This window comes from Empidonax traillii, unplaced genomic scaffold (genome assembly GCF_003031625.1).
Source record: "Empidonax traillii isolate 1590-97213 ecotype Southwest subspecies unplaced genomic scaffold, ASM303162v1 scaffold1659:size89180, whole genome shotgun sequence".
In the NCBI taxonomy this organism is placed as follows: domain Eukaryota; kingdom Metazoa; phylum Chordata; class Aves; order Passeriformes; family Tyrannidae; genus Empidonax; species Empidonax traillii.
This window is the reverse complement of record NW_020956852.1, coordinates 18190-29999: the sequence shown is the minus strand read 5'-3', so window position 1 is coordinate 29999 and position 11810 is coordinate 18190. Positions and strand designations below refer to the sequence as shown.

The 11810-nt window shown below is 43.9% G+C and overlaps 1 non-coding gene across 1 annotated transcript; it reads left to right on the top strand.

The window, feature by feature from the left end:
* Nucleotides 1–10076: 10076 nt before the first annotated feature.
* On the top strand, nucleotides 10077–10149 carry TRNAK-CUU. Its single transcript has one exon. It is a non-coding gene; the product is annotated as a tRNA-Lys (tRNA).
* The last annotated feature ends 1661 nt before the right edge of the window (nucleotides 10150–11810 follow it).

The following is an 11810-nucleotide window of genomic DNA, read 5'->3' as shown; positions in this document are numbered from 1 at the left end:
AACCCGGGAGAAAAAGCAAACAACTCACAGAAGTTAAATATAGTCATTCAGATAGAGGATAAGAGAGATATGCAAGGAGAAGAAGAAGAAGAAAGTACTGTCTCGGGGCAAGCTGAGCGTCGTCAGCGTCTCATCCAAATACAAAAGGAGAGGCGGCTGGACTGCGTAAACCATGCTAGGAAGTTAGTAGAGGATCACTTGGCAGATGGTTTGGAAAGTGAAAGTGAGGAACGAAAACGGGGAAAGAGAACAGAAAAAAGAAAGAATAGAACAGATACCAAAACCCAGGAAGAAGATCCCGGGGAGGGAACCAGTTATTCATATTACACTGGATCTGCAGCACGGAAAGAAACAAAAGAGAGGGATGAAGAGAGTTATACGATAACTCCCCTTAGAAGAATAATGCCTATTGCAGGGGAACAAGCACGAATAAAAGTACCATTTACCACAAGTGATTTAAATAACTAGAGAAAAGAAGCAAGAAACTTCAGAAAGAATCCAGAGGGAGTAGTTAGGAGGTTTGAATTATTGGCAAAGAACCAGGATATTGATTGGGAAGACATAGAAGTAATGTTATCAGAATTAACAGAAACAGAGAAGGAACTCATATTGAGAACAGGAAGGGAGCATGCTGCATTATTACCTGAAAGAGTAGATATAATATTTCCCAATCAAAACCCAGAGTGGGATCCGAATAATCCAGTTCAATATGGGCGGCTAGTGCAATATAGGAAGCTAATAGCAATGAGTCTGCGGAATGCAATACCTAAAGCCATCACTTGGGCAATGCTATATAACGTCAGACAGGAAAAAGATGAAACCCCTTCAGAATTTTTGGATAGACTTAGGGCAGTTATGAGACAGTACACACCCCTAGACCCAGCATCAGAGGAAGAAAACAACAGTTATTAGGACTAGTGATGGGACAATGCACCCCAGACATCAGAAAGAAACTACAAAAACTAGAACATCCAGCAAACAAAAGTTTAGAAACACTAATGAATGAGGCCTGGAAAGTTTATAATGGAGATAAGGAAGAAAAGAAAAAGGAAGATAAGAGACTTGCTCGGGTAGTAGCAGTAGCAGTAGCAAACCAGAATGCAAAGTTCCCAGAGCCAAATGCCAGAGGCAGAGGTAGGGGCTACCCAGTAAGAGGGAAAGGGAGAGGGGGATTTCAGCCCCATCCACCCAGGATAGGATCAAATCAATGTTCCAATTGCTTGCAGATAGGACACTGGAAATGAGAATGTCCTCAGCTAAGAGAAGGACCTACAAGTACTACCATTGCACATCAAAACAGTGAATGAGGGGGACCAGTGAGTCGTTCCCTAGCAGACCCACTGGTTAAAATGGAGTTAGGGGAAGGTGAAAAAGAACTAGACTTTCTAATTGATACGGGAGCAACATTTTCGGTTTTAAACCAAGAACTAGTACCCAGAAGTAATGAATTTGTACAAGTTATAGGAGCAACGGGTTAACCAGAAAAAGCCTACTTCCTAAAACCCATTAAATACAAAATTGGAAAACAAATGGAAATCCATCAATTTTTGTATCTACCAAACTCTCCAAAGACTTTACTAGGTAGAGATTTATTGGAAAACCTAGGGGCTGTAATAAAATTCAATAAGGATAAACTTGAATTTCAGGTAAATGATGAACAATTAATAGCAGCTTTAAGTTTGACAGTCAGCTGCATAGAACCAAAACCTGAAAGTCATAACATTGAACGCATTATGAGCGAAGTGTATCCATTGGTGTGGGCTACTGATGTACCTGGGAAGTCAAAACAGGCAGCTCCTATTACTACTGAATTGCTACCAGAAACAAAACCGGTAGTAAAGAAACAATACCCACTGAGGTTAGAAGACAGAAAGGGAATTGAACCAATAATAGAGAAATTTTTAGAACTAGGACTATTAGTAGAGTGCGAATCAGATTTCAATACACCAATCCTACCTGTTAAGAAACCAAATGGGACATACAGATTAGTCCAGGACTTAAGAGCAGGAAATGAAATTACAAAAACCTTACATCCAGTAGTAGCAAATCCATATACTCTTCTAACCAAAGTGAGGGAAACTTTAAAATGGTTCACAGTAATAGACTTAAAAGATGCATTCTTTTGCCTAACCTTAGCTCTAGCAAGCCAGAAAATTTTTGCTTTTGAATGGGAATCTGCTAAAACAGGGAGAAAGACTCAATTAGCTTGGACTATGTTACCTCAAGGTTACAAAAATAGTCCCACAATTTTCGGAAACCAATTGGCCAAAGAATTAGAACAATGGGAAAGGCCACAGGGAAATGGTACCCTTCTACAATATGTGGATGATTTATTGATAGCAAGTGAGACGGAAGAAGAGTGCATTAAATGGACTATTTCCCTGTTAAACTTCTTGGGTTTAAGTGGATATCGAGTCTCTCTGCAGAAAGCACAACTGGTACAGGAAAAGGTGATATACTTGGCATATGAAATCTCCAGAGGACAACGATCCCTAGGAACAGCGAGAAAAGAAGCCATCTGCCAAATGCCCAAACCAGAGACGGTGAGAGATCTACGTGCCTTTCTAGGAATGACAGGTTGGTGCCGGTTATGGATTTATCAATACGAGGTACTTGCCAAACCACTGTACGATTTACTGAAAGAAACTACGAGTACCCTAGTCTGGACTCCCGAGGCAGAGGGAGCTTTTAGGAGACTGAAACAAGAACTCATGAGAGCCCCAGCTTTGGGTCTTCCAGATGTAACCAAGCCGTTTTGGTTATTCTCTCACGAACAGCAAGGGATGGCTCTAGGAGTGTTGGCGCAGCAGTTGGGACCACACAAGAGAGCTGTAGCTTATTTCTCCAAACAGTTGGATGAAGTGAGCAAAGGCTGGCCTGGTTGTTTAAAAGCAGTAGCCGCAGTAATCATAAACATAGAAGAAGCCAGGAAGCTTACATTAGGCCAGAAAATGACTGTGTTGGTGTCTCACACTGTCTCAGCAGTGCTGGAACAAAAGGGTAACCATTGGTTATCACCTTCAAGATTCCTAAAATATCAAGCCATCCTACCTGAATCAGACGATATAACCATTCAAGTGACTAATATTGTGAACCCAGCCTCATTTCTAGAAAGAAGAATCCCGGAGGAACCCATCGAACACGATTGCCTGGAAACGATCGAAGCGGTTTATTCCAGTCGCCCGGATCTCAAGAAGGAGCCATTTGAAGATGCGGACAACTGGTTCTCAGATGGCAACAAGTAAGAATAACAAGCTATGCAGTAGCCACAACGGAAGAGGTAATCGAATCAAATCCCTTACCTGCAGGGACTTCAGCCCAGAAGGCAGAACTAATAGCTCTTACTCGAGCCCTGGAATTAGCAGAAAGCATGCGAGTTAACATCTAAACTAATTCTAAATATGCCTTCTCTGTAATACATGCTCATGGAGCAATCTGGAAAGAAAGGGTACTATTAACTGCCCAAAAAGAAAACAGTCAAACATGCAGAAGAAATCCTAATATTGTTAGAAGCGGTCCAACTCCCAAAACAAGTGGCCATAATGCATTGTAGGAGACACCTGAAAGGCAACACAGTTCTGGAGGTAGGGAATAGAAAAGCAGATGCAAAGGCTAAATTAGCTGCTGCAAGAACCAAAGAAATAAATATAACAACTCTAATACCAGGAGAATTAGATACAAATTTTCAACCAAATTATCAAAAATCAGATCAAAAATGGATTAAAAAGAACAAGGGCAAATTATTAGATAATGGATGGAGTCAATTAGAAACAGGTCAACTAATAATACCAGAAAAATTGATGTGGCAATTTGTTAAGACAAAACATGAAAAAGCCCATTGGGGCTTAGACCCACTTTATCAATATTTACAAACCCGAATAGCAGGACCAAAACTCTTTACCACAGAAAAATACATTACATCACAATGCAAGCGATGCCTGAAGAATAACTCAAATACTAAAACCAAGGCACATCAAAGAGTCATAAATCGAAGTAAATTCCCAGGTGAAGTATGACAAATTAATTTCTCTGAACTCCCAAGAAAAGGGGGGTTTCGATACCTACTGATACATTTTCTGGGTGGCCTGAAGCATTCCCTTACAGAACAAATAAAGAAACAAAACCAACCAAAATAAAACAAATAGGCCAGCATCACTGCTGGAATATCTTTACAGGATATTCCCCAACAGCAACACAGATATTCTATTGCCGGGTGCACCCAATACTAATTATAACCATAGCTATGTTTTTACTAATTCTCACAAACATATACCTATGGCAAAAACTGAAATCCTTAGTGACAAAAACCCAAATGATTTAGGCAATGGTACAGTCGTACCAACACCCCTTGAAATTAAAACTTGACGAAAGAATTCGTAAGTTATAAGAAAAGGGGGGAAATGAAGCCCCTCAAATGAAGCAGTCTCTGAGGCAGTCTTTGAGAAACAAAAGGTTAAATACAAAAATTGTGGAAATAGCTCCAAAACCTTAGTATCAGAAAACCACAGAAATAATAAATTTTCTGAGGAACAGAACATGTTGACAAGATGAAACATTCAAAGCATAAAACAGAAATAACAACATCAGAAAATCTTAGGACGAGCCAAAAAAGTCAACCTGACCCTATCACACTTGCCAACTATCCAAATTAGGAAAGATCTGAGGAAAGTTCAAAAGTGTACAGCGATGAAGAAGAGCAAACGACCACTGCCCACGATGAAGGCTACAGGAACTCCCACCTCTAAACCTCCCCAAATTGAAGACTCCACCTATATATGAATATTACAAGTAGATGTTGCAATTTAATGAATATGCATGTTTTATGATGTAACTTTATGCCCAGAACTGTATAAAAAGCCGTGTTAATTGTACACGACAGAGTTCTTTGTCCAGGATGACCTGGGAACTCTCCAACGCATTGCATTAAAATACCTCCTGCTTTAAAGAAACAAATTTTATCTCTAAAGCAGTCTCTTTGTGCTTTTTTGGGGTAAAAATTCGGCTTCAATATCAAGCAGGAGATTGCCCATGCTATAGCTCCTGGGCCAGTCAGGACGGGACCAGATGTGAAGAATGTGGTCTACACTACAACTGGGGATTATGGTCCTTCCTGGAGCCTCTGGCAGAAGGTGCCTGGTGAGACTCGAGGCCAACCACTTGGATTCTGGAGACTAGGCTACAGAGGGTCTGAAGACAACTACACACCAACAGAAGGAGATTGTAGTAGCCTATGAAGGAGTTCAAGTTCCCTCAGACATGACTGGCACAGAAGCACAACTTCTCCTGTGTCGTGGTGTCATGGTTTTGCTTGTTCTTGGAAACTAAGCAGGAATTTTCCCTTACCCCTGCCCACTGTGTGAAGGGGATGTTGAATGGGCAGGTTGGTTGTGGTTTGGGCAATTGAGTAACACAAAAGAAGTGGTTGGTAGAAGCACATTCCAAGTTGATGGCCCTCAAGATCTTGTCTGTGGGGAGGGGTGAGGAGTTCTTTATTTACTTTTTTTTTTTCCTCCCCTCCTGGGAAACGGCTGGGAGTTCATTGCTGCCTTAGTTGGGACAAAGTTTGGGTGGCAGGAGCTCCAAGGTGGTTTTGTTCTCAACCTGGTTGCCCAGTTAGCTCAGGTCTACCCAGCCCAGTAACCTGCTTGGATTTTTCATCGTAGAAGAACCATTTGGGAAGGATGTCACCTTGTGAGTTCCCATTGGGAAGAACCTTTTTTTATTTTTCTTTCCCTGCTTTCTCCCCTTTCCCGGTGAGGGGGAGGGAAGACCTCCATTTTTGGCTTCTCCAGCACACCCGAGGAGCCTCCCACGTAGCGACCACCAGGGATCCAACAGCGTCCCCTGCTGGTTGTGGTTAGAATTGCACCGATGGGCGCAAACTGAAGTGTTTATTTGTTTGTTTGTTTGTTTGTTTGGAAGGGGATTATTTTTGGGTACACGATTATTGTTTGATTGTTTTATTTGTGTCCTTTTGTTGTTCTGCCAATACATATATATCTTTTAATAAAGGGCTGTTATTTTCTTCCTTTTTCCACACCTTCTCAATTGGAGCCTCCGAATTTCAGATTTACAATTGCTTAGAGAGAGGAGTTTAGGTCTTCCTTATAACTCATCCTCAACAAAACACTTGTGTCTCATTAAACTGAGATGTGTGTTTGCCAACCAGCCCCCCTGGGGCTGAAAATAGTTTTTCCTGGTGGATTTTCAGAGCAAAGCCAATCAAAAGTTGTAGCAACGCCTCTGCCAATTACATATTTAAGAAAACGTAAGAGAAGTTGTGGAGGCAGAAGAGATAAGAGCTACGAGGTAGAAGAAAAAATGGGAGAGCCAGCATAGCAACCAGCTCTGTTGGGTCAGGACATATGTCCCCTACCCCGGGCCAAGTCCGGTCCAGGCGAGGGGGCCAGGTCCTCTTCTCTCCTGTAACAGAGAAAAAAAACACTGCCTGGACAAGATGTGCTGCAGAAGGAATTCCAGGCAGAGAGATAGCGCAGCCTCCAAGGTCAAAGCTGGCAGCTGGAGGAGAGAGAAGAGACGCCTGAGCTGAGGGGGGACTCCTTCTCTCCCCACTCTCTCTCCCTTCAGCAGGGAAAAGACTGAAAACTAAAAACCCCTGCCATCTGTGGAAGGTTACTGAGTGAGAAGACCCCCTGCAGCTCACGAAAGAGTCCATGCTGAAGCAGGTGAATGCATGTGAGTGCACGAGAAGGCTGTGACCGTGTAGGAGGCCTAAGATGAAACAGTCCTGCTGGAGACCTGTGGCCCATGGAGAGACCTATGCTGGAGCAAGTCGTCCTGGGTAGGACTTGTGATCCCAGTGAGGGATCCATGCGGGTGCAGCTGAATTTGTGACCCTAAGAGACAGCAGAGAATGGAAGAACTGTTGCCCGAAGGTGGACTCACGCTAGAGAGGTCCATCAAGGACTGTCTCTTGTGAGGAGGGACCCCACAAGAAACAGAGGTGGACTCAAAAACCATTATCCCCTGTAAGTGTGGTGAAGACCATGGTGAGGCAAGTGTCCCCTTGCAGTCCATGGAGGACCCCACAGGGTCCGGATAACCCCCAGCCTCCGGTCTTAGCCTAGGAGGGCTAGGCCCAGCCCTGAGGTCAACATAGAAGAGAGAGAAAGACAGTTCCAACCGTGATGAATCAGAGCTGTCATCCTAGAGATAATAAAAGAGGAACTTTCAAGTGCTGCAAAATTATTTAGAAGACCTGTAGCTCTGGAAATGGAAAAGAGACTGCTTCTCCTCCTGAACTGATACAAGGGGGAAGGGGTACTTCTGTAAATACATAGCACTTTTGCCTAATTAGAATTGTTGTATATATAGTTCTCTAGTTTTTATCTTGCTAGTAATAAATCTTGATATTTTTCTCCCCACATCTGATCTCTTTTGTCTGCATAATCCTTCTCTCAACTTATAGCAATTGTGTAGGGGGTGAGAGAAAATTGGTCCAAAGTAAACCCACGACATTTTTGGTGGAGAATGCGGACAGAGACTGCCAGGAGGGTCAGGGGCTGGATCAGACCACAACATTCTGGCACCCTGACTACCAGTGCTGGGGTGGATGTTTAAGGGAAAGGTGCTCTTTACACATCATGCCACTGATGCTACATGGAGTAAGTGGATTGCTTTGATCACACAGCGTGCCCGAATCAGAAACCCAAATAGCCCTGGGATACTAGAAATCATCACGAATTGGTCTGAAAAGGTGAGAACTGTCTAGCAGATGAAGAGGAACAAGAGCAAGTAGCACGTGCTGAGGAAGTTCCACGATATAATCAGCTGCCAGTAGACAAAAACTGGCACGCTCTTTTCACTGATGATTCCTGTCGCACTGTAGGGATGAACCGAAAATTGAAAGCAACCATATGGAGCCCCACATGACAAGATGAAGAAGCCACTGAAGGAGAAGGTGGTTTGAGTCAAGTTGCAGAGCTCAGAGACATCCAACTGGCCTTGGAAATTGCTGAATCCGAGAAGTGACCAAGGTTACACTGACTTGTGGATGGTGGCCAATGCTCTGTGGGGATGGCTAGACCGATGGAAGAAGTCCAATTGGCAATGCAAAGGAAAATCCATCTGGGCTTCTGAAATGTGGCAAGACATCGCCACCCGGGTAAAGAAGCTGATTGTGAGAGTCCACCATGTGGATGCACATTTGCCTGAGTCAAGCTAATGAGGAACATCGCAACAACGAACAGGTAGACTGAGCTGCCCAAGTCAAGGTGTCACAGGTAGATCTAGACTGGCAGCACAAGGGAGACTTGTTCCTAGCTCGATGGGTCCATGATGGCTCAGGTCATCAGGGCAGAGATGCCACCTACAGATGGACACGAGACCGAGGGGTTGCTTTAACCATGGAACTTATCTCCCAGGTTATCCTAAATTGTGAGACATTCACTGCAGTCCAACAGGTTAAGAGGGTAAAGCCTCTATTGTATGGTGGATGATGGACTAAGTATAGATATGGAGACGTTTGGCAAATAGACTATATCACACTAGTGCAAACCTGCCAAGGTAAGAGCTATGTACTTACCATGGTGGAAGGAACCACTGGATGGCTGGAGACATACCCGGTGTCTCACGTCACTGCCCAGAACACCATCCTGGGCCTTGAAAAGCAAGTCCTGTGGTAACATGGCAGCCCAGAGCGAATTGAGGCAGATAATGGGACTCATTTCTAGAATACCTTAGTTACCACCTGGGCAAAAAAGCATGGCATTGTGTTGGAGGATGCAGCAAGGCTGTGGAGCCTAGCAGCAAAGAAAGAAAGTAAATAAGAAGTGAACATCCAATCATATGTGAAGGTTGGTAATAAATTATAGATAACAGAGCTGAGAATAGTTTTGGTATGTAAGATTCTGCAGACAGTGTGTGAGTGCAGATGTGTGAGAACAAGATGTAATATACTGGACAAAGCAATAAAAAGTTGAATGTAGGCCATCATCAGAAGGTGTCTAGTGTTTATATACTTGACCGTCCTCAATATACTACCACAAATGGTGACCCTGGATGTATGAGGGATCACAACACTATAATGACAAGACCCGAAAAAGGGGCCAAATTGGATTTGATCCCCATCGAGGGATCGGAATGGTTCCCCGAGAGGAACTGAAGCTGCAAGTCGAGGTGCAGCAAGGACAGATCTTGGTGAAGGAGAGAGCAGCGGGACACTGCGAAAAAGGGGTCCAGACCTGATTTTTCTTGACACCTAAGGCAGGTGAGCCACCGAGAACTTTAGGGATGTAATGGGACCAGTTAGAGTCCAGATGGAAGTGCATAGTTGACGCTTGAAATGCACTGCTTTGACAGCGTGATGATGATGAAGGCCACTCACGACGCGAAGTTCAAAGACACGGCGGTTCTGAGCAGGGTTTGCAGTGGCTCAGGGTGGGAGGGGCACTGCGAAGCTAAGTGGCAGAGTGAAGCGGCAACGCTGTGTGACAAGGACTGGCAGGGCGGGGCAATGAAGCTCTTTGGAACCGAGCCAGAGCCGGGGTCGCCTGAGATCGCAATCAAAACCGCTTCCTCCCCCCCTCCCCCGCAATGTGTGCTGAAGACAAGCCAAGACAGAGATGCAAGGCAGGTTGGAGGGCTACTGAGAAAACACTGGAAGGTAGAAGCCCAGAGCCCCCTCCCCTCCCTTCCCCCTCCGCGTTGCGCTACAAAGGAAGGCAGTTCAACAACACTATGCCAATGTAAACATGGTCGCTATGACAACCATTCACTGTGGAATTCTGTAAAGCCCGCCCACAACATTCTTTGAACTTTTAACAATGTTAATGAAATTGAACAAGAGGCAAAAATATGTTTGCTTTGCAAGTTATAGTCTCATCGAAACAGTCACTCACAGATGGAGGACACGGAGTTAAGCATTGCTACTCTAAGATTGAAAAACAAAAGCTTGTGTGACAGTGGTGTCTGAAACCTTTCAAATGCCGGAGCTCCCTAGGACTTTTGCTGCTGCTGTGAGAGTTGAAGGGACATCTTGCTGGCGGTGCTGGTCCAGGTTTGCTTTCTGGGCACGGCAGGGGGGATGTGGTCGCCTTCAGCAGGGGGAGTCAGGAGCCCGACTAGCTCAGTCAGTAGAGCATGGGACTCTTAATCCCAGGGTCATGGGTTCGAACCCCATGTTGTACTCGCCGGAATGGCGAGTGGACTGGATGTGGTCCTACTTAAAACTGACTGAACTATGAATGGGAACGGTTTGTAAGCTTTTTGTTAACAGTGGAGACAGCGGTGGCGTGGAGCACCAGCACAGACCAGAATGGCTATGCAGTCGTACTGGAGGCAGCACAGGGCGAGCAGAACGAAAGCGAAACCGCTTCTGGAATTCTGTGCTGCTACGGCCGCCTGCGGTGAGGAGAGTCCCGGAGGACCAGGAGTTGCAGTACTCAACAGTTATTGCCAACAGAGCTTTCTCAGCAGCGTGGCAAAGCTGCCAAATCTGCAGCTGCTAAACTAGAAGATTAAAAAAAAAATAAAAAAAATAAAAAAAGGGAGCTTTGAAGAAAATTTCCATGTCCGTGACTGGTAGTGCTGTTCACTGAGTTTGCCACAGTTGACAGAGAAGTGGAACTTGCTGAGGAATAGTTAAGAGTAATTTAGGAGATCTTGAAAGAGGACAAGGTTTTGGAGGGGTTGGTCGAGGTGTCTTGCTGCAGGGACCCACTCTTCTCCCCCCCCTTTTCTCTGCCTTGCTCTAAGGAGATTTTGTTCTGTACAAATTCTGTAGACGTTACCCACAGGTACATTGTACAAAGAGCCCAGAGGTAATAAATCTTAGCCAAAGGAGCCAAGGTAGACATTTGAATAGGTGAAGTAGGCCTGAAGCCAAGGGTTTCTTCAAGCTTGAATGAACAGAACATGAAACAATGGAAAGAACGAAAGATCACTGGTGTCACCCGATGAAGAGGAGAGAATTTGAGACCCCATGAGGAAGTAAGGCAGGATCTACCACCATAATATTCCTCAAAATAGAGACCACACCTCAATCTCCGCCCCGACTCCACCTGCTATGAACATTGTAATGTAATGATGCAATAATATGAATATGCATATGATTATGTTGTAATCATTGTCAGAAACTGTATAAATTGCTTGTTCTATTCAAGCACTGCGGAGCCTGTTTTCCCAGCACTAGCTGGCAGGCTGCCCGGTTGTTAGATAAATAAATAAATAAATACCTTGCTGTTTATAAGGCATAAAATTCTGTCTTTAAACAGTTTTTATTTGCCTTTTTTGGGCATCAATCTGCCAATGGTCCTAGTTGCTGTGGTTTTGTAATTGCAAATTACACCTTCCTTCTTTTCTTTTCACCCTTCCTGGTATTATGTTAAGGTACATTTCAGGTGGGAATTTAAAGTGTACACACATGATTTTCTTGTCTTCTTTCAGTTCACCTGACATTGTTTCTGTCATGTTGCATAGAAAACTCAAATTACTACAAGATGCAAAATGCAGAAGTTACTCACCAATATTATATCCTTGAGTTCCTTAGCTTTTGGTATTCTAAAAAAGGGCTGACTCATAGAATAAATTATTATCAAGAGAGCACTTTACACACCAAACATATTTTCAAAACAAAAGAAGGGGTGAGGAGAATATGCATATGCACATAAACAGGTACTGGATCAGAAATGGATCTCATTTAGGTTTTTTAAGTTTTATATTCCTTGTATTTATTCCTCTTCAGGACAGGTGGAGTTGCTGAACATGACTGCCAGAGATGGCAGACTGAGAAGCATACAGTCAAAAACCTTAGAATCTGAGATGTGTGGTTGAAATGCAAAAATTCTAGC